Raw genomic sequence first — 24,290 nt, 5'->3', positions numbered from 1 at the left:
CAATCTCAACTTTCATATATGTAACAAATAATAGTCTAGGGCTATAGAGAGATACAGTTCGACCGAAGCCTACATTATGTAACCGATCAAGATGTGGTCCCCCATTACAAATTAACGAAGCATAACCACTCCTGAGAACATCATGTAGGTAGTGACCCCCCCATAACGAATTAACTGAGCAGAGTCATTCCTACGAATACCATAGGTAATGATCACCCATTGCGGATTAACTAAGCATGATCACCTTTAAGCACGTATGGCCATACCTGAGTAATAAGGATCACCCATCGTAGATTAACCAAGCATGATCCCAAAGTATGGTCCCCCATTGCAGATTAACCAAGTAGGACCATTCATGTACCACTGCTACATGGTGCAGATTCCGATTATATCCTACATTACCCCATGTACTGGGTTATTGGTTCTCTACCAGTCCTCACATAGCACAATCATTTCAAGCATAGCATATACATATTTTTTTGATAACATCATCAAGTAAACATAGCATAGTAGCACACATTTCCATAAAATCATTTGTAAATCCTTGTTATATCCACAAAGTATATAACAAGGAACTTCATAGGTAATAACCATATCACATAATATTAATGTCACTTACCTGGGTTATTTTCACTTCTAAATTCACCAACTCCGCCTATAGGAACCTAATGCAACATACAAAACCCCACTTAGGAACCTTAATAAGACCGACACATAAAACAAGGCCAAGTGCCACTTTCACGTAAATCGAGATGCAAGTCAATCGGGAACGACACATCATCGTAATGAGAAAATTAAGCTCCATCAAGCCTCAATAGCATTCTAACAATAACGACACACTAAAATAGGGTACATTGACTAAAAGGCCAAACATCGATCAAAGGTCCTCTAAGGTCAACAAATCTAGGTTATTCAATTCGGAAGATCCGCTCATCAGATTCTAGATCTGTAAGTTCTCAAAGGTCTAACAACTATTAACTAGGGTGCTCACAAAATTGCACAACGATCCAACGGTTGGATTGTCATCAATTACAAAAATCGTATGGCAGTATAATTATCCGAAAAATTGAATAATTGAAGCATCGTATCAAATTTCAATGAATGGATTTTAGATATGGGCTTAGGATATCAAGAACATCTCACTGTCCAAAATCCATAAATTTTGACTATTCCCCACGTGACGTTGCGCATGATCGTTTCCGACGACCGAAAAACCACTTTTTCAACTATCTACAAATTCTACCAAAATTTATAGGAATATAGATATCAACAAGAGGAACAAGTTTTATACCTACCACAAAGTCCAAAAGTTACCGGAAGAAGGTCAATTTTACCGATAAAGCCGACAGGTGCCTAAAGCTTCTCGGTGTCGATTTGCTGCCTACGATGGTCTAACGAGGTCAAGTTTTGTCAGGATTTACTCCTGGGATGATGGGCTACAAGTTCCAAGTGGTGGAATCGGCAATTGCTTTGCCAATTCACCAAAAAAATGAAAAGGGTGATCGAAGCACTGTTGGTTTTCATCGGTTTTTATGGTCTCCCACACCCATATACGTGGTTAATCAAGGTGGTTGTTGGGTAGGTTTTGTAGAGGGAAGTGAGAGCTTCAATATGTTGGTGGTGGCGTCAAAAAATACCACCGGAGGTGACCAGAATCGGTGTCGGAAGTTCATAGGTCACGGGGGTCAGTTGGGTGGGTTTTCTGGGTTATGGATTAGGTTTCCCAAAATGGAAACTTGCCAATTTAGGCAGATTACGCTTTGGAAACTTACTACTAGTAAGTCCACATGTCTAAAAGGTCTCACTACTACTGAGACTCGTAACTTGTCCGTTCTAACTCAGAATTAAGATCTGTTTGCTCCTACATGCTTGTGGAATCAAGCTCTACCTAAGCAACTCAAGAATTGATCAAAAAGGTCGAGAAAATGGAAAATGACTAAAGCACCCCTCACTTCACTTTTCTCAAAATTGGAGAATTAACAAACTAACTTCAAATAAATCTCCGTAATACATCAAAAATAAAATAAAATACTAATTTTGGGGACGAGATATAACAACAGCTCCATGTAAGTTTATCTAAATGTTACTTTTCTTTCATTTAGAAATGTTGTAAATATTAATTAAATATTAATATGTATTTTCTTATGATAGGCTGCTATGGTGAAGATAAGCAATGCTTTTCTCTAAGAGGTGGCACTGCAGCTTCTCCCTGACATCTATATTAAGAATGTGACTTCGACCGAGGATGCAGGTCTTCAGATCATGATTGAGACCTTGGATCAAACTCTCGTTCATAGGATTTTTTAGGGATAGGGAGTGCGACACCATAATACTAGAGCCTTATCTTGTACCAGAGGGAGCTTGAACAAGTCACCACGTTGATTGCAGAAGTTGAGGACCTAAAGGAGAATCAAACCACCAGTGTAGTTCTAAGGAAAAATGGTGTGAACCATCCTTGATGAATAGCCTATGGCGGAGCATTGGGAGATGAGTTCTCCATAGACGTGTCTACGCATGGGTGGCGGTATAAGGGCCTATGTTAGGCATAGAAAGAATATATGTATATATGTTAAAAGATCGAGAGAGACATAGATGTCCTCCATGATAAATTCCCAGGCTTGTGTATTTGTAAGGATCCTGAGAGTTCTTGCAAGGAAAGTAATCTTAATCAAATCGGGAGACTATCTAGAAGAAAATCTAAGATAAGATACTGAATCTTCTTAGAATCATGATTATATTGCCTAATCCCTAAGATATTATAAATTGACTTTAACTAGTTTCCTTTACTTGGGAGGCAAGTAATATCTTCATAGGCCTAAGCTTATTCTACCTGACTACACTCCTTGGGCTTTCGGCATTTCGGTCTTTCTTTTCATGTATCATGGGCCCAGAAAATTCATGGTCCCACAATAAGATCATTTGTAAAAGTCCACAAACATTTCTTAGACATATAATAACCTTAAAAATTAAACCATAATTCCATCATTCAACACTTGGGACATTTTATTCACTTGTGAGTTAGACCAATCCCTATTTCAAACCCTTTTGAACAAAAGTCCTATTTCTTCTTTAACTTGAATCAACATGTATAATTTATAAAACCAATAACAATACAAGTTACAATTGTCCACGACGCATTTCATATTTTGAAAACGATGTATTATAACTTCATTATCAATGAAAGAAAAAACATTGCTTTCAATATAAACCACCATGTTATCACTCAACCATTGATCTCCCATTCAGTTACGCAATGAACTTTTCACATTGTGATTAGAAAATACACATGATTATATACTCTATTACTCCCCATCTCCACCGTTTGTTTTGCAAGACTACCAATTCCTTCAATTGAGAAAATTCACTAATTGATCGCATATCAAAATTATAATTTCCAAGTTGATTTTCTTTTTTTTCAAATAATAAGAACGACAACTCCCCTTTTAGGCATTTTATCAAGCAACTGGAGCACATGTACAAAAGACAACTTCAACCTTCAAAGGGGCAACACCTAACTCATCTATGGACCCCCCTCCTTCTCCTTTCCTTCTCTTCTTTTTCCTCTTAATGGATCTGCCAGTGTTTAGGATGTTATAACTTTTTTTTATTTCCTCTTAATGGATCTGCCAGTGATTAGGATGTTATAACTTTTTTTTATTACCTGTAGGTACATTTTGGCATATATTATAAGTAATAATTAAATTAATTATTTTTTTTTTCTGTTTCATATAATAAGCCTTAAATTAATTAAAAAAATTATTAATATATGCTTGACAATAAATGCCCGAAGAAAAAGCGAGGACGCAAAGGGTCGAAGGAGGGAAAAGAGGGCCAATTCTAGGGTTATGGTCAGGGTTCCTGATAGGAGCATATTTAGGCGACTTACTTGGCTTGTTTTCGTGCTTTTATGTTGTTAATTCATAGTTGTCTTAGTAGTTTAAGCCATTTTCGTGTGTTTTTAGGTTCACATGGCTAAGGAAGCAAAAAGGTGCATTTTGGAGCATTTTGGAGCAAAATTGGACTTGGAATGGATGGCTTATGCTTGGAGCAAAAAGAATGGACGAAATTGAAGACCTAAAGGAGTTCGGATTCCTAATCACAAGAGGATTCCTAATCACAAGAGGATTCCTAATCAAAGAAGGTTTCCTACTTGGAGAAGGAAAGTTAAGCCAAGGTTTCCTATTTTGGTTTAACCTTTCCTAATCCTAAATGTCCTTGAATTCCAGCAAGTTTGAAGGCACCTTATGTACTTTAGGACACAAAACAATGTTCCCTTGCAACCTAAATACCATGCCGTGCATCCCTTGGTGATTCCCTTCCTTGTCGTGCAAGGGATGGTCTTCTTTCCTATTCTAAAGCATTAAAACACATTCCTTTTTCATATCAAACTCAGCCATAACTCACATACCCTTTTCTATTCCAAAATCCTTGCCTAATTTCAGAAATAAAGAGCATTCCCTTTCTTGCACTCCTTTGCCGTAAGTTACTTCCCTTTCCTTTGATTTTCTAACTTTGTATTTCCTTTTCTTTAAGGATTTGTAGTTAATTCCTTTCCTAAACTAAGTAATAAAGCCTTAGGATTCTTTCTTCCATATAAATACCCTATGCCGCACCCTTATTGAACCCTAATCACCCTTCCACACAATCTGCCTTCATTCACTCAGAAACCTATTCTTTGCCGCAGCCTTCCATCAAGCTTTCCATCGTTCTCCTACTTCCATACCTTCATCCAAGCCTTCATACACCCTCCATAACCCTTGCCGCACCACACTACCCTTCTAAATCCATTCAAAACCCAGAAATTCATCCACAAAACCACCCTAGACTCTTGTGCCGTGACTTAGCAATGAAGAAGGGAAGAAAGACGAAGCCTTGGATGTTTGTGCATTCAAGTTGGAGTGTTGGACGTTTTTAGGTGTAATCTATCTTTTGTTTTCAATGTTTAATTCTATTTTCCTTTGTTTTTGTTATGAACATGAGAGGCTAAACTCGTTTTAGCCTAGGGATGCTTTGAAACCATGATTACGTTCATAATATGAGTTGATAAATTCCAGTTGTGATTTCATAAATTGTGAATGCAATTTACTTAACCGTTTGATGGATAACTTATTCTTGTATGTCGATTAGGGAGTCCTACTTAATTTGCATGCTTGAATTTGGTGCTAGAATATAAGGGAGTTTCACATAATCGTCACAAACTTATATTCACAAGTAGTTAAGGTTGTTTTCACAATCATGTTAAGTAAATTCCAAGCATGAGTATCATGATGTCATAGTTACAAGTGCTTTGTCAATACTTATGATTTCCATTGAACGTAATGATCTTTGATTGTATCTCTATTATGATGTCATGTAGGGGACTTTAGAAGAATGCTTTGGATTGTCGTATGATGTCATCCAATCCACTAACTTAAGGGAAATCTAAGGGTTAATTAGTGATGTCACGGTTAATTTGGGGTATTGAGGTTCATGGTTTATCGGAAAAACAACTGGAAATCAATTTATGTTTGAATGTATTGTGTGTGGAAAAGTATCCCTTGGCTATTTCATCATCCATTGGTTTTTCTTAATTTCGTCAAAATCTGTTTTAAGTTTTTAATTCACTTGTTTTTCTTTTAAATTCGTCCAAAATCAAATCCCCTTTTCTTACTTGTTCCAAATCTGTCCAAAAGTGTGTTTTTGAGTCTTTTGAGTCAAAACTAGTTGTATTTTCGTCCAACTTGAGTCCTAGAGTCTAAATTGAGTCGTTTTGATTGTTTTGAGTAGTTCTGAGTCTTTGAAGTTTGTTTTGAGTCATACAAGTTTAGTTAAGAGTCTTTTGAGTTTGTTTAAGTGTTTTAAAGCATATTTTTACATCTTTGAGTCGATTTTCATTAGATTAGCAATCCCTCCTAATCCCCGGCCTAGAACGATCCCTACTTATATCTATACTACAATTGTCAACAAGAGGGTTTAATTTGAGTGTTATCTTTTATCACATCAAATTTTTGGCGCCGTTGTCGGGGATTAGCAACTTTGCTAATCCCCCGTTGTTTCTTTTTGTTTCTTTTTCATATATTTTTGCTTTAGCTACTGACCTTATTTCTTTTCTTGTTTGTAGGTACTAGTTTATGACTCGTAGTTCTTAACCTATTAGTGCAAACATCTTGGATTTTGACGACGATTTTGAGCGCACTTTGAGAAGGAAGAAGAAGGACCCAGAACTTCACCCATCAAGTTCTAGTTCGGCTTCTAATCTTGAGGAAGAAGAGGAACCCACGACAAGGGAGGAAGAAGAGGTCCACACCATGGCAGCGGACAACCGTACAATCAAGGAGCTTTCCGCCTTGGGAATGGACAATGCCGCACCATTATGCATCCAATACCCAAGGGCGGCTCAAGACAAAACCGACGAATTTGAATTGAAGTCAAGTTTGTTGCACCACATTCCAAAGTTCCATGGACTGTCCATGGAGGATCCCAACAAGCATTTGAAGGAGTTCGAGGTGGTGTGTTCGAGCATGACTCCAATTAACGTTGATAGTAGTATTTTGAAGATGAAGGCCTTTCCCTTCTCATTATTGGAGAAGGCTAAGGATTGGTTATACGAACTAGCACTCGGAACAGTCACTTCTTGGGAGAGCATGAATAAGGCATTTCTTGAGAAGTTCTTTCCTACTTCCAGAGTCATTCTCTTGAGGAAGAAGATTAGCGGAATCCAACAAAGTCAAGGGGAGTCTTTTCCAATGTACTATGAGCGTTTTAAAGCCCTTGTTGCATCATGTCCTCAACATCAAATGAAGGAGGAGCTTTTACTTCAATACTTCTATGAAGGTTTTCTTCCCATTGAAAGGCAAATGCTTGATTCCTGGGCGGGAGGTGCATTGGTGGATAAAACTCCCATGGCAGCCAAGAACCTAATTGCGAATCGAGCTCTCAATGCACAACAATACGAAGGAATTGGGCAAAGGGACCCCCCACAACAACAAGTGCATGAGGTAAGTTCTCAATCTGATATTCAAACTTAATTAGCTAATCTTACTTCTATTGTGTCTCAAATGGCCGAAGGAATGAAGATACAAGGACCAATTGTATGTGGCGTATGTTCTATCCAAGGACACCCTTCGGAAAAGTGCCCTCAATTGATTGAGAATGGGGGATGGGAGAGTGCAAATGCCATTGGATTTCTAAGCCAAAATCAGCCAAGGAATGATCTATATTCCAATACATACAATCCGGGTTGGAAAGACCATCCAAACTTCAAGTGGAGGGAACCTCAACAACCTCACTAACAAGGAGGCTTTAGGCAGCAACCCCCGGGGTTTTACACCAAAACCTACGACCAAGATTCAACCCAACCTTAATCTGCCCAAAACCATTAAGGTACGTCTTTAGATAATGCTACACTTCTTAAGTTATTACCAATTTGTCTCAGGGGCAAATCAAAACAAAGCATTGCAAAACCAAGAAAAAGTAATGCAAAACCAAGACAAAAGGATGGACCACTTAGAGAAGCAAATTGGGCAGATTACGGAGTTTGTAGGGCAATTCCAAGACCAAGGCAAGCTCCCTAGCTCAACCATTGTCAATCCAAAGGGAGGGTTCGAATTTGCCAAAGCAATCACTTTGAGGAGTGGAAAAGAAGTTGGCACCATATCCACACCACCCAAAACAAGTCTTAATGAAGAAGAGACGTTGCAACATGAAGAGGAGGCTACAAGCATGCCCATGGCAAGGATACAAGCACGTTTGCCGTAAGCACTTAAGGACCAAAATTCATCCATTCCATCCCATTCGGCCACCAAAGGTAAGTTGGGTTCAAATTCGATTAATTCTAACCCCGTTCCACCCAATGTTCATTTTCCTCACAGATTTTTGCAAACCAAGAAGGAGGAGCATGAGAAAGACATTCTTGAGACGTTTAGGAAAGTTCAAGTCAATATCCCGCTCCTAGATGCCATAAAGCAAGTGCCCAAATACGCCAAGTTCTTGAAGGAATTATGCACTACAAGGAAGAGGGCTTCACATAAAGAGGTAGTGAGGGTAAGTGAAAACGTTTCCGCTGTTTTACAAAGAAAGTTACCACCAAAGTGCAAAGATCCAGGTAGCTTTACAATTCCTTGTATTATTGGCCAAACTAAGTTCGAACATGCTATGTTAGACTTAGGAGCTTCAATTAACGTCATGCCATACTCTATTTATGCTTCCATGAACCTTGGTGAATTGAAAAATGATGGTGTGATTATTCAGTTGGCCAATAGATCTAATGCCTATCTAACCGATAGATCTAATGTCTATCCAAAGAGCGTGTTGGAAGATGTCTTAGTGCAGGTGAATAATTTGATCTTTCCGGCAGATTTCTACGTTCTTGAAATGGAAGAAACCACCCATGCTCCATCCTTGCCGCTTCTTCTTGGGAGGCCATTCATGAAGACGGCCCGAACTAAGATAGACGTGTTTAAAGGCACTTTAACAATGGAATTTGATGGGGAAGTGATTAATTTTAATATTTCTGAAACTATGAGATTTCCTAATGAAGATCACTCATGTTTCTCTATTGATATTCTTGATTCTTTGGCGCAGGCACACCTTGATCAATTACATGGAGATGCACTTGAAATGGTCATTACAAATGGTATAGAAGTGAAGGATCACATAGCTGCCACCATAGAACCCCACGACACACAATTGCACTACCATGCCGTGGCCTTTGATGAGGAAGTAATTGAGACCGTGGCAGCCCTAGAGTCATTGCCATGGCTCAAAGGTAAGTCCCCTAGTCCAATCTCAATTCCAATTTCAACTAACAAGTTGCTTCCTTCTATAGAACAACCACCTACCCTTGAGCTCAAACCGTTGCCAAATCACTTGAAGTATGTGTTCTTGGGCGAGCAAGACACATTGCCCGTCATTGTGGCATCATCACTCATGGCACAAGAGGAGGAGAAATTGGTGAGGGTTCTCAAAGAGCACAAGACCGCCATTGGGTGGACTTTGGCCGATATCAAGGGCATAAGCCCTACCACATGCATGCATCGAATTCTCATAGAAGAAGGCGCCAAACCATCAAGGGAAGCCCAACGTCGACTCAAACCACCAATGATGGAAGTCGTGAAGAAGGAAATCATCAAATTACTAGATTGTGGTGTCATCTATCCTATCTCGGATAGTTGTTGGGTTTCACCGGTCCAAATAGTTCCCAAGAAGTCTGGAATCACGGTGGTGAAGAATGAAGAGAATGAACTTGTGCCCACACGCATTCAAACCGGTTGGAGAGTGTGCATTGACTATAGGAAGTTAAATGCTGCAACAAGGAAAGATCACTTTCCTTTGCCATTCATCGATCAAATGCTTGAAAGGTTAGCCGGTCATTCCTTTTATTGCTTTCTTGATGGTTATTCAGGTTATAATCAAATTGTCATAGCGCCGGATGATCAAGAAAAGACCACCTTTACTTGTCCATTTGGTACTTTTGCATATTGTCGTATGCCATTTGGTTTATGCAATGCACCGGCCACTTTCCAACGATGCATGGTAAGTATATTCTCGGATTATGTTGAGAAAATAATTGAAGTGTTTATGGACGATTTTAGTGTTTTTAGGGACTCATTTGATGATTGTTTGCATAATCTTACTTTAATCTTGAAAAGATGCATGGAAACTAACCTTGTTTTGAATTGGGAAAAATGTCATTTTATGGTCAAACAAGGCATAGTTTTGGGTCATATCATCTCTGAAAAAGGAATTGAAGTTGATAAGTCTAAAATAAATCTTATATGTTACTTACCCTTTCCTACTTCGGTTAGAGAGGTTCGTTCTTTTCTTGGCCATGCAGGATTCTATAGGCGATTTATCAAGGATTTCTCCAAGATTGCACAACCCCTATGTCGTCTCCTACAAAAAGAAGTGGCTTTTGAGTTCAACGATGAGTGTGAGAAGGCATTCAAGCATCTCAAAGACATGCTTACCACGGCACCCATTATCATTCCACCAGATTGGATGTTGCCTTTTGAGCTAATGTGTAATGCATCCGATTATGCAATAGGGGCTGGTTTGGGCCAAAGGAAGAAGAAGTAACCACACGTCATATATTATGCTTCCCGGACCTTAAATGAGGCTCAATTAAACTACTCTACCACTGAAAAAGAACTTCTTGCCGTTGTGTTTGCTTTAGATAAGTTTCGTTCATATTTACTTGGCACTAAAATGATTGTATATTCTGACCATGCAGCTTTAAGGTACTTATTCACCAAAAAGAAGGCCAAACCAAGGCTTATTCGATGGATGCTTCTTCTCCAAGAGTTTGACATTGAAATTCGAGACAAGAAAGGGAGTGAAAACGTGGTTTCTGACCATCTAAGTCGTTTGGTGTGCAATGAGGACTATTTACCCATCCAAGAGACATTCCCTGATGAGCAATTTCTGTCCATTAAGGTATGTGAACCTTGGTATGTCGATTTGGTGAACTTTTTGGTGTCAAAACGTGTTCCAAGTACTATAGCTAGGCACCAACGTGATAAACTAAAGAAAGAGGCACAATTTTATGTATGGGATGACCCATATTTGTGGAAGTTTTGTGCAGATCAGATTGTTCGTCGTTATGTGCATGATTGTGAGTTTAATTCAATTCTAACCTTTTGTCACACTTATGCATGTGGTGGACATTTTGGCACACAACGCACTGCCCTTAAGGTGTTAAAATGTGATTTTTATTGGCCTACAATCTTTAAAGATGCTAGAACTTTTTGTTTAACTTGTGATCGTTGTCAACGAATGGGAAATATAGGTGCAAGGGACCAAATGCCGCAAACACCCATCTTTAATGTTGAAATTTTTGATGTTTGGGGCATTGATTTCATGGGCCCTTTCCCATCTTCGTTTGGTTTTACTTATACTTTGCTTACGGTGGATTATGTCTCAAAATGGGTGGAAGCCAAGGCCACCCATACTAATGATTCTCGAGTTGTTGCAGATTTTATAAAAACTAACATCTTTGCTAGATTTGGGATGCCTCGAGTGCTTATTAGTGATGGAGGGTCTCACTTTTGCAATCGTACCATCGAGGCATTGCTCAAGAAGTATCAAGTCACACACAAGGTTTCAACACCTTACCATCCTCAAACCAATGGCCAAGCCGAGGTGTCCAATAGAGAAATCAAGCAAATCTTGGAGAAGATCGTTGGACCAACAAGAAAATATTGGAGCATGCATTTGGAGGATGCATTATGGGCTTATAGAACGACTTACAAAACACTCATAGGGATGTCCCCTTTTCGGCTAGTCTATGGCAAGCCATGTCATCTCTCCGTGAAGTTAGAACACAAGGCTCATTGGGCGATCAAGACATTCAACATGGACATAGATGCTGCTGGAATGCATAGAAAGTTGCAATTGAATGAACTTGAGGAGATTAGGCGTGAAGCATATGAGAATGCTTGCATTTACAAGGAAAAGACGAAAGCTTTCCATGACAAGATGATCCGAAGCAAAACATTCTCCATAGGGCAAAAAGTTTTACTTTTTAATTCTCGCCTTCGTTTATTTCCTGGTAAGTTACGTTCTAAGTGGATTGGGCCTTTTGTTGTTACTAATGTTTTTCCATATGGCACAGTTCAAATCCAAAGCTTGAGGAATGACCAAAAATTCAGGGTGAATGGGCATCGTTTGAAGCCCTATTATGCAAATGTTGAAGGGCAGGTTGTGGAGGACATCACTCTCCATGCCGTGGGCTCCAATTGAAGCTAAGAAGAATGTTCGTCCGGCTGCATGACGTTAAAGCAAGCGCTTCTTGGGAGGCAACCCATGCATTCAACTAGAGAGGATTTGGGCAATTCACCAATTCATGCCACAAAATCAGATTTGCGTTCCTAACTCTCTCTCTTTATTGGTTCTATTTCATCATGTTAGTTAGTTTATATTGTTTGTTTGAATGTGAGTTTTTGTTTGAAACATTGAGGACAATGTTTGATTTAAGTGTTGGGGGGGGGGTGGTAAACAAGTTGATTTTGCATGATTTTCGTGGGATTTTATCACCTATCACTTATAATGTTGTTTCTCACTGTTTTTAAGTGTTTTTAGAGTGTTTTGAAGTGTTTTCATGTCTTTTGTTCAGAAAATCCGAAAATTTAAAAAAAAAAAAATTACAAAACAGTTTTGAAAAACCCAAAAAGAGTTGTTTTTAAGTTGTTTTTGTGTGTTTGTTTGTGTCTTAGGATACCTTCCAACACAATGATGAGGATTTGGTTTTTAATTGCATGACTATTAAAGAATGTTGTAAACATGGCTGGAAGTTGATTTATGCTTTGGTATATGCTTGGTTATGGTTATAGCTTATGAATTCACATGTAATTACAAAGAGAAAATCAGTTTTTGTAACATGCTTGAAGGAAGGAACTCAAACTAATGCTACATCCTTGAGAGACTTGAGCCTATAACGTTCTTTGGAAAGTATAATCTATGATTTCTTGTTTTCTAAAGTCGTTGCATGATCTCATCATTCTTTGCTTGGTTGCTACTTGGAATGTATGTCATTATAGTTCCAAATACTAGAACTCATGCCCATTTCATTCAAAGCATGATATTGATTGCATAACATACAATAAGATGAAGTTGTTAGGCAAACCAAAGCCAAAAAGCCTAACCCTTTTCATATGTATTGTAGGAAGTCCCTTTTGAGCCTTTACAAGCCTATTCTCTTTGTTAGCCACACCATCCTTACCTAGCGTAGATTAGGATTTTTCATACCTTTGTTCTTAAAGGATAGTGAAGCACGACTTAGAACGAACTCCTTTTGATCAATATATTGCAGAAAATAAGTGTGGGGGAAGGTAATAAGGCACGGCAAAGAAGAAAATAAAGAAAAAAAAAATTCGTGGAAAAATAAAAAGAAAATAGAAAAGTGGTGAAAAGAAAGAAAAAGAGTTGAAAAATAAGTGAGAATGATCTCACAAGTGTTGGTTGTTGAAGAAAGGGTCCAAAAGAGTGAATTTGACCCTAAATGTTGCATGAATCTTCCCTTGTGTTTAAAAGTTGATTTCTGCCATTAAAAGTGAGTTTAAGTGTCAATTTCATTACTTTGCTTCCTATTGCTTTAAGAACCTTTGTTTTTCTTTACCTTTCTTTGTTAACCAATGCCCTTAGCCCCGTTACAACCCTTAACATCTATCGTGATGTTATGTGTTCAATATGTGGAGTTTGAATTTGGTATGAGCATATGGAATCACTGGTTCTCGTTCTAAGTAGTAGCATTCCATTCATGAGATCATATTCATGTCATTGTCGTAAATCCAGAAAATGCTTTCTTTGATATAACATATGTGAGTGTTAGTCTTCATATTTACATCAATCTTCTCACATATACCTAGTGTAGGGTGTGAAGTTAGAAAATCTGTGTGAAAATAGAGTGCATTCTAGTAAGGAATTGAGGGAATTCTCTAAGGCATGTTACTACATTCAAAACATTGTTTTAATTGATTAAATGTGAACTAATAAGTGGTAACTATGGTTAAGTGTTTGTTGAAGTGTAAAGAAAGCTAAAAACTGTGGGAATGATGTTCTTTAATGTGTCATGTTCGTTGGAAATCGCTGAGGTACATGTTGGAAGGTTTAGAATGTGTTTTGTTTTGTTTATGGTTTGTTTTGTTTTGTTTTGCTCGAGGACTAGCAAAAGCTAAGTGTGGGGGAATTTGATAGGAGCATATTTAGGCGACTTACTTGGCTTGTTTTTGTGCTTTTATGTTGTTAATTCATAGTTGTCTTAGTAGTTTAAGTCATTTTCGTGTGTTTTTAGGTTCACATGGCTAAGGAAGCAAAAAGGTGCATTTTGGAGCAAATTTGGACTTGGAATGGATGGCTTATGCTTGGAGCAAAAGGAATTGACGAAGTTGAAGACCTAAAGGAGTTAAGATTCCTAATCACAAGAGGATTCCTAATCATAAAAGGATTCTTAATCAAATGAGGAATCCTAGTCAAATAAGGTTTCCTACTTGGAGAAGGAAAGTTAAGCCAAGGTTTCCTATTTTGGTTTAACCTTTCCTAATCCTAAATGTCCTTGAATTCCAGCAAGTTTGAAGGCATCTTATGTACTTTAGGACACAAAACAATGTTCCATTGCAACCTAAATACCATGCCGTGCATCCCTTGGTGATTCCCTTCCTTGCCGTGCAAGGGAGAGCCTTCTTTCCTATTCTAAAGCATAAAAACACATTCCTTTTTCATATCAAACTCAGCCATAACTCACATACCCTTTTCTATTCCAAAATCTTCCATAATTTCAGAAATAAAGAGCATTCCCTTTCTTGCACTCCTTTGCCGCAAGTTACTTCCCTTTCCTTTGATTTTCTGACTTTGTATTTCCTTTTCTTTAAGGATTTGTAGTTAATTCCTTTCCTAAACTAAGTAATAAAGCCTTAGGATTCTTTCTTCCATATAAATACCCTATGCCGCACCCTTATTGAACCCTAATCACCCTTCCACACAATCTGCCTTCATTCACTCAGAAACCTATTCTTTGTCGCAGCCTTCCATCAAGCTTTCCATCATTCTCCTACTTCTATACCTTCATCCAAGCATCCATACACCCTCCATAACCCTTGCCGCACCACACTACCCTTCTAAATCCATTCAAAACCCAGAAATTCATCCACAAAACCACCCTAGACTCTTGTGACGTGACTTAGCAAGGAAGAAGGGAAGAAAGACGAAGCCTTGGACATTTGTGCATTCAAGTTGGAGTGTTGGACGTTTTTAGGTGTAATCTATCTTTTGTTTTCAATGTTTAATTCTATTTTCCTTTGTTTTGTTATGAACATGAGAGGCTAAATTCGTTTTAGCCTAGGGATGCTTTGAAACCATGATTACGTTCATAATATGAGTTGATAAATTCCAGTTGTGATTTCATAAATTGTGAATGCAATTTACTTAACCGTTTGATGGATAACTTATTCTTGTATGTCGATTAGGGAGGCCTACTTAATTTGCATCCTTGAATTTGGTGCTAGAATATAAGGGAGTTTCACATAATCGTCACAAACTTATGTTCACAAGTAGTTAAGGTTGTTTTCGCAATCATGTTAAGTAAATTCCTAGCATGAGTATCATGATGTCATAGTTACAAGTGCTTTGTCAATACTTATGATTTCCATTGAACGTAATGATCTTTGATTGTATCTCTATTATGATGTCATGTAGGGGACTTTTGAAGAATGCTTTGGATTGTCGTATGATGTCATCCAATCCACTAACTTAAGAGAAATATGAGGGTTAATTAGTGATGTCACGGTTAATCTGGGGTGTTGAGGTTCATGGTTTATCGGAAAAGCAACTGGAAATCAATTTATGTTTGAATGTATTGTGTGTGGAAAAGTATCCCTTGGTTATTTCATCATCCATTGGTTTTTCTTAATTTCGTCAAAATCTGTTTTAAGTTTTTAATTCACTTGTTTTTCTTCACTTGTTTTTCTTTTAAATTCGTCCAAAATCAAATCCCCTTTTCTTACTTGTTCCAAATCTGTCCAAAAGTGTGTTTTTGAGTCTTTTGAGTCAAAACTAGTTGTATTTTCGTCCAACTTGAGTCCTAGAGTCTAAATTGAGTTGTTTTGATTGTTTTGAGTAGTTCTGAGTCTTTGAAGTTTGTTTTGAGTCATACAAGTTTAGTTAAGAGTCTTTTGAGTTTGTTTAAGTGTTTTAAAGCATATTTTTACATCTTTGAGTTGATTTTCATTAGATTAGCAATCCCTCCTGATCCCCGGCCTAAAACGATCCCTACTTATATCTATACTACAATTGTCAAAAAGAGGGTTTAATTTGAGTGTTATCTTTTATCACATCAGTTCCTCCATGACATTGTTAACCAAATTATTTACAAAATCTTCGTGATAATTAGTCAGTTAACTAGTTGGCTAATTGGTTTATCGTAAATTTTTGGTTTTAGAGTAAATTACCCTAGCAAATTCGAGTTTTTGTTTGAGCTTCACTGGGAACTACAATCGACCCTCTCTGTAATGATGGAGGATTTCCACATCCGCTTCTTCTCGATGAGTGATTGCGTGTGGGGTAACTCCTCCATAATTGTTAATAGGCGATGGTTAACTACCCCATGCTGGATATGAATTAGGCAAGCTAATTTGCAAGGTATAAATCTCTTTCCCAATAAATGCGACTTTCGATATGCTTGCATCTCTCAATGCATTTAGATCTGCAATCATTATCTTTTAGCGGCTAATTTTAATCGGTAGGTTTTAATCACTCAATTTTTTATTATTCCCAATGTTATGTGTGGCCTGTGTTACTTGTTTAAGCTATCTAGTGATAACTGCTCGCTCCTTCCTAGTTTCTTTATGTGTTGCGGCTCTTCATTTCAGCTGCTTATTTTTCCCTTTTGTTTCTCCCTGGTGTTTTCCTACCTTTTTGGTTTATTATAAATATACATTGTTGCTTTGTTTTCCACATTCAGCCTTCTAGTCCTTTATCCTCTTGTGTTTGCATGCCTTCCTATCATGACTGTGCTTTCCCAACTTGATGTTTCCTCCTCTAAGCAGCCTAGAATCCCCACTAGCCCTAGGCTCCCCTCCTAGGTTACCCGCTTTGCTTCCCCCCAACCTGGTCAGCCTCTTGTTGTTATGGAGGATGCTAGGGGTACCTTCATTCTGGAAAATGGGGTTACCAGGGTCACCACTAACCTGTACTCTAGTTTTAATGTCTAAGACATGGAAAACAGGGTGCTTATGGGGAACTTGTTGGGAAACAACTCGATGGTAGAACCATTAAGTGGAAATTAAACTTAACCTAGGGTCTAGAGTTAAGAACCCTTTCTACCTAGCTCACTTTGGGCACATGTGGTATGCTGTTGAGTTTACTGATCAAGAGGAGCTCGAGTTTGTTTTAGACAATAGGCCTTAGTACGTTAGGGGCTAAATCTTCCATTTGGAGAGTTGGAGCCTTCATAGGGATGTGGATGTCCAATCCAAAAGTGTTGGTTAAAATTCCTAGGCTACCAGTCCAGTATAGAGATGAGGAAATTCTAGAAGTGATTACTCAACTTGTTAGGAAGTTCATTAGGGTTGACCCCACCACCCTCACTAGCCTTAACGGGCTTTTTGTCTGTTTGCTTCTAGAGGTGGATCTTAGGCTTTCCCTCAAGTGTATCATGGTGTTTAATGATGATGATGACTGCCGATGCTTCTTGGCTACGATAAGCTTTTTGAATTTTGTTTTTACTGCGGAAGGAGAAGAGTTGATGGTCTCTTGCCTGATAGAAGAGGATAACGATGATTGCTTGTTAGTTGATAGAATTTTTGAAGACGAGCCTCCTATTTGCTCTACTGAAGTCCCTATTAGTGATGAAACTAGGAATGAGTTGCACGAGGGTGTGATGATGTTCTTTCCGTATCCGCTCTTAGTTAATGAGGTTGTATCTAGGGAGGGTGACAACCCTAATCTTGGGGATCATTCTCAAGATCATGTTATGAATGAAAGTGAAGGCTGGTCTACTGTTCTTTCGAGAAAGAACATGAGTGCTAGCAGGAACATAGGTGGGCATTAGGAGAGATGAAATGGAGCTACGGGTGAAGCCATCATCGACCTCTTTAGGGTCGAAGAGGGTGGGTGGTGGAGGAAGGTTGGGGTGTGGGGGACGAGTGGGAAGGGTTTCTGGGTTTTGGGATGTGGGCTCAGATGGGTAAGATAAACTGGTTTTTTTTTTTTTTTTTTTTTGGGTACATGAATAGGGACCAGCTCAAGAAGCTGTGGGTGAAGCCACCTCCTTGGGATCAAAGAGGGTGGGTTGTGGAGGAAGGTTGGGGGGGGGTGAGGGACGTGTGGGAATGGTTTCTGGATTTTGGGATTTTAGGGATGTAGGTTGTAGGGAGGGGGAGAGAAAGAGAGAGAGAGTGTGTGTGTGTGTGGGGGGGGGGGGGTGGGGGGGGTGGGGGGAGGGGACGGGTGGGAAGGATTTTATATAAAAAAATAATTTATTTTTAATTTTTAATATTTAATTATATTTTAATCTAGTTGGATTAGTGAGTGGCCCTCGTCTCTAGTCACGTCAGCACTTAACAGATAAATTAACAAAAAAACTGACAAAGGTCTGACATTGTCACAAATTTGTAAGATGAGATATGACATTGTCACTTTTAAAAGATGAGGTATGAAAGTGTTGTCAGATCAATAGTTGATGTCGTTTTTTTTATCATTTACCTTTTTATGAATTACAACAGTCCTTCCTTTTACATATTTGATATTTCCCTGTTGAATAGTTGAGGCTCAAAACTAAAATGCGGTATAAACATTATCAAAGAGAATACAATTGGATTACTAGATTCTTATATATAATCAATTGAGAAACATCGACTGTAGAACAAAATGAAATAAAATATTAATTTATTTCTTTTGTTACATTCTTGCAATATATGTTCTTAGCAGAACCTACCCATTTCATAATAAAATAATCTTAACTGAACTTAAGAAATTTTAATGTGCTTATTTATCTTGAACAAATTTTTGTAGACATTACTTGGTACAAAGATCTTTAAAGTTTGTAAATATATATATATATATATATATATATATGTGCAACTGTGCTCATTTACTTAATAATGTATTATGTACAACCCACAACAGCAGCCATGTATATATGATTTTTCGCTAGTTTTTTCTCAGATTTCTTCTTATCCCTTCCTATAGTACTCTGAACATTTGACAGATTCAGGCCTCCATCATTTTGAGAATGGGACAACGAACCGCGTCTCGTGCCAGGATGAAGGACCGCTGGTGCATCGAATTTCTTACTAAAAGACATAATTATTAATGATCAACTTAATTAAACTTTTACACATAAGAAGGTATAAGAAGGAGGAGATCAAGTTATGGCTTTTGCATTGAATGTTGGAAATGTATTTATGTCTATAGGTCTCGTATTTAATACACACACATTCCTCGAAAAGGAAAGCAAATCTTTGACGGTTGGTCGCATGCATACGTGATTGCTTGGAGCATTTGTCTTCGTGATTAATTAACACGCACACATTCCTCGAAAAGGGGAAAACAAATCTTTGACTTGGCCGACATTGTTATACTAAGTTAATATATTAAGTGAGAAATGTTGTCACTTAGTATTATGATATAGTAGTATTTTTTTTTATTTTATAAGTGAGAAGACTTAGGTTCAATTTTCGTCAAATGCGAATTTAAACCACATTATTACTAACTCATTGTTAGGTTAAGCTCACCCTCATCCCTGTTAGTGTAAATAATAAGGTTTGTTCAAAAAACCGTTAGTGTAGATAATATTGTTTGTTAAAAAAAAAAAAGTGAGCAATGTTAAGGAAACTCTCTTAAAAATGAGATTCTCTATGAACTCTTAGTTACTTTATGTTTTTTGCACAACTCCCCTGCCAATATTATAAAATATTGTATAAAAAATATGAGGTAGCAGAAAATCTATTGAAAGTTTAACTTTATGAGAGTCTCCTTAACATTTTTCACATTGATTTAATACATATGTGGAGATTTAAATTTGGGGAATATCTGTTAATATTTTCTCTTAGATTTCACAGAATTATAATATTGTAATAATTATGTATGCATTATATACACGGTCTTAGATTTCATATAAGAGTAATGCTATTCACACAACCATCGATCCATGCAGAAAATAATATTCCCCTATACACGCGGTTTAACGAATGTGTGAAGATGAACACCAATGTATATCTTAAGAGGTGGAAAAAATCGTGGAGAGAGTTGATGTATGAAGTTTCGCTACGCTTTCACTTGGAACTGTTGGGATCCATATATAACTCAGTTTTCAAATTGTAAAGCAGATTGCTTGAATTCAAATAGTGTTTTCTTAATTAGTAGTTGTTGGTTCATTTTTTAATATTAAATTAATTATAATTGTCATTATTTGGTAGTTAGTGGGGAAGTAAGTTTATTTATCATTATTTGTGGTTAGTGGGAAATTAAGTTGCAGTCTTTGGCCTTTCATTTTTTGTAACTTTTGTGATTTTTTTTTCTTGTTAATTTGTGTTTATTAGGCTATTCACTAAGGATGATAAGAAACATATAATTGTTATCATTTTTTTTTCCATTATAATTGTCAATTTCAACCTAAGAATAAAAATATGAAGAAATGTGGAAAATATTACCAACAAAATAAAGGAAACTCAAGCTATGTGAGTAAGAACCAACAATCTTCTTCATCTTGTTACGTTTGTTGTAACTTGCAAGAGTGGACATATTGCTTGATTTTGCAGATATTTGAAACGTGAGCCTAATCCTCAAGTTCATGTCACTGAAGAACCATTTGTTACAATGATTACTGATGTGAACATGTTTACAAGTGATGAAGGATGGTGGGCAAATTCTAGAGCCAATAGACATGTTTGCTTTAACAAAGTTGGTTCAAAAAATATACTCCTTATAAGGAGCTGCATGCATTTATGCTTGGTGACTCCTTAAGTGCTTAGAAGTGGTAAGATTGATTTCGAATTTACCTCTGCAAGGACTTTAATTTTGAAAAATGTACTTCATACTCCTTCTATGAGGAAAAATCTTATGTCGAGTTATCTTCTTAATAAGGATGGTTTTAAACAAACCATGAAATCTGATCAATATATAATCACCAAAAAGGATGTATTTGTGGGCAAGGGTTATGCTTGTGATAAGATGAATGTTGAGAATGGTAATAAAGCTTCTACTTCAGTTTATATGCTTTTTTCTTTATATTTTTTGCATGCACGTTTATTGTGGATGCAAATTTCCACCGTCTTCCGTCTTGACGAAAATGCACCTTTAAAAGAATCAACACCTTTGATCAGAAACCTAAGCCTCACGTGCCCACGAGGTGGGGGGGGGGGTTAGGTCAACAGATCTCTAATGCCTAAGTTAGTTTCTATGAGAGAGTAAAGTGTCTAGAGTTTTTTTACAGTTTCCAAAGCCCTCCAAATTTGGTAGAATATGAGGTATTTATAAGGCTAGGGCCGGGCATATAGTGTTTAATGGAGAGATATACTCTAAATATTCCCAAGATAATTAATAGGAGATAATAGGGTAATAATCCTAATTGATTTAAATTAGGATTACTTACTTGATTGGAGTCAATCTTCAATTGGGAATGAATTAAAGATAGGATTTGGGTAATTAATCCTTATCCTTAATTCCTTGCCAAGGGCAGGTGAGTTGGGGGCAGTCGTATTCAACTGCTGAGACCTACTGGGGTGTGAGCTGCGCGTGGGAGCATCTGAGAAGCCTACCCATTTATTGAGGGCAATCTTGTCTTCTTTGAATAAAAGTCCACATGTCGCCTCTAGAATTTTTGGGATTATTTTAGGTTCCACAAATGCCCCCACACCTACTGTGTTGCACGAACGCAAGAAAATGATAGTAGGTGTAGGAATCCCAAGCTGCTTAGGTTTGTAGAATTGCTTCCCAATTTGAAATTGATTTTCTTTCTTTATTTGGAGATAGACTTCTTCTAGGAAGAGGAAAATAATTGCCCCCAATACCTATTTAATTCTGCCTTAAGCAGATGATTAAATAAATTTGGAGAACAATCATTATTCCAACAAGGAAGAGAAACCAGAGGAAATTTTTATTCCCCCTCCCCTAGCATTCTTCCTTTCTTGCCCTTGCAATGAGTCGTTTCTCGTTGTAATTCTTCTTCTTTGTGTCGCACCAAGGTCAGAAAATTTTGAATTTTCTTCTTCTTGAATTTTTTGGGAGTCTTGGGACTTGAAAAATTGGCTTGGCGAGGGCCATGGGTGTGGGTAACACAAAGCATGGAAGCCTCGAGGCTGCTTGGTGGCGCAGCATGGGTCAGCTGGCGTGGACCAGATGGACGGCTTGGCTAGGGCCAAGGGGATCGGCGCGATGAGGTGCTGGGAGACCGACTTGGGCCAGGTTTTCAAGGCTGCTGGACACATGCCCTTGCTTACGAGAAGAAAGAGAGAGAGACCGACGTGGGCTGGCTCTATTGCATACACAATTTGGGCCTGCCTTGGGACGCGCTAGGCATGGAAGAAAGAGGGGAAGGAGGCACGGGCCTCCCCCCATGTCACGTCTTTTCCAAAAGGTGATCTGTTCCATGAAATGCAGACATGCTCAATGTTCCTCAAATGCAGTTCGTACGATGGTGGGGTTCTCGAACTTAAGCAAGTTCTTTGATCTTGGCTTGACCATAAATGAATTTTGCAACTTCTTTGAGATCGGCCACTAGGAAAGTGTAGGGCAGCTGAGATCTCGCCATAGGCTGCTCGATGCTTCTAGCAAAGGTGACGATGAGTGGGCGAGAGATACCTTAGAGGTGAGCGGAGAGTGAGAGTCTGACTATTCTCCCGAGTTACCTGTCTTGACTACCTTTATCAATGGTAAGTGAACTTTTTCATTCTTGTCTTGCTTGAATTTTTGTTGAGTTGCTCCACGACTTCAATTTATTGATCGTCTTTCTTACTTTGTGTAGATTTGGAGTTTGGCTCAACTCCAAGAGATTCGACAGATATAGAGAAAGTGCACATCGCCTTGGGCATTCCTACTGAGTACCGTGAGTGGCTGCTCAGCCTTCTTTGTCGGGAGAAAGGTGGCCTGCCTTTGAAGGAAGAGATAGAGCAGATAAAGGATAAAGCGTTGGCTCGTCCGATCGTTGTTGTAGAGCCTGCCGCCAATGATGGTGGAAAGAAAAGGTCTTCATCACCTGCTTGTGAGCCTACGGCTGAGAAGAAGCCAAAGACTTCTTCAACTGCTCGTGGGAGCTTGTCTGCTACCAAAAAGCTTGTCATTGACCTAACTTCCCCAAAGGGGCGAAGAAGACCGTTGAGTTTGAGCCTATGAAACCTGCTATTCTGAAGATGACATCCATTGCTGAAAGATTTGCCCAACGGAAAGGTTCGATGATGCCTCTGGTGTCCGGGTTTGTATCAAAGCGTCTGTTGGGAGCTAAGTCTGGATCGACTTCTAAGAGGCTCGTCACTATGAAAAGCGGGAAGCTGGATTCTACTCCCAAGGTGGCGCCTAGGCCTATGATGCGAAATTTACTTGACACTCAAATTAAACCCTCGTTTGACAATTGTAGTAGAATGGATAAGTGAGGGATCGTTCTAGACCGGGGATTAGGAGGGCTTGCTAAAACCTTCTAAATTGACTTAAAAACATAAAAACTAAATTAAAATACTCTTAACAAGACTACTATGACTCAGAATGGCTTTGAAAAACTCAAATTGTCTAAAACAATCAAATTGACTCAAATAGAAGCTAGAACTTGATTTAGATGAATTTGCATTTATTTATGACTCCAAAAGCTTAAAGATACAAAAATAAAACATATACGAATGATTAAGACTTAACAAAATAGGGGGGGGGAATTGTGGTTGGACGATATTAAATTAAAAAGACAGAATATAATTAAAGGCAAAATGTAAATATGAATGTGATAAAAATATGGATGATGGAATAGCCAAGGGGTTCTTCTCCACACATGTTACACTTGCATACAAAATTGATTCTCAGTTGGTCTTTCGATAAGTTGTGAAACTCAATGCTCCAAGTTAATTAGGTCCGCTTAAATTAACTTTCAGATTTCCCTAGATTCGTTGGATTGAATGGAAAACGCATTACAACCAAATTATTCTTAATCAAAGTCCCTAACTATGGAATACGCATGATAGAGACATTCAACAAAGATCATTAAGTTCAACGGAAATCATAAACATTGACGATGCATTCGTTACTATGGAATACGCATGAAACTTATGCCAAGAATTCGTTTAACGCGATTGTTTATAAGCAACCTCCACTACTTGTGAATATAAGTTCATAACGATTAGATGAAATTCACTTATATTCTAGCGTCATATTCATGCATGAAAATTAAGCGCGCATTCTTAATAAACATTCATAAATAAATTATCAATCAAACGGTTAAACAAATTGAATCCACAACTTATGAAATTCCAACGAAAGTTAATCAATTCATATTGCAAATATAAACATAGTTTTGAATCACCCCCTAGCTAAAGGGGGTTTAGTTCCTCATAAGTTTGAAATCAAAGAAACCCCTAAACATTCCAACAACTCAAACTTGAATTGTATGAACGTTTAGGCACTCTTCTCTTCCATTCTCATACGTACAAAACAAAGAGAATTAAATTTAAACTTTGAAATCAAAGAAACACCTAAAAATTCCAACAACTCAAACTTGAATTGTATGAACGTTTAGGCACTCTTTTCTTCCTCGTTGTTGTAGCACAAGGTCTAGGTGAACTTTGGGGATTATGTGAAGTGTTTTGGAGGGATGGGAAGTGGTTGGATAGTGGCTGCAA

Source organism: the organism of the source record quoted next, unplaced genomic scaffold, assembly GCF_019419815.1.
Source record: "Pyrus x bretschneideri cultivar Hongxiangsu unplaced genomic scaffold, Pyrus_bretschneideri_v1 Contig146, whole genome shotgun sequence".
NCBI lineage: Eukaryota > Viridiplantae > Streptophyta > Magnoliopsida > Rosales > Rosaceae > Pyrus > Pyrus x bretschneideri.
The sequence above is the reverse complement of the archived record's forward strand: the minus strand, read 5'-3'. Positions refer to the sequence as shown.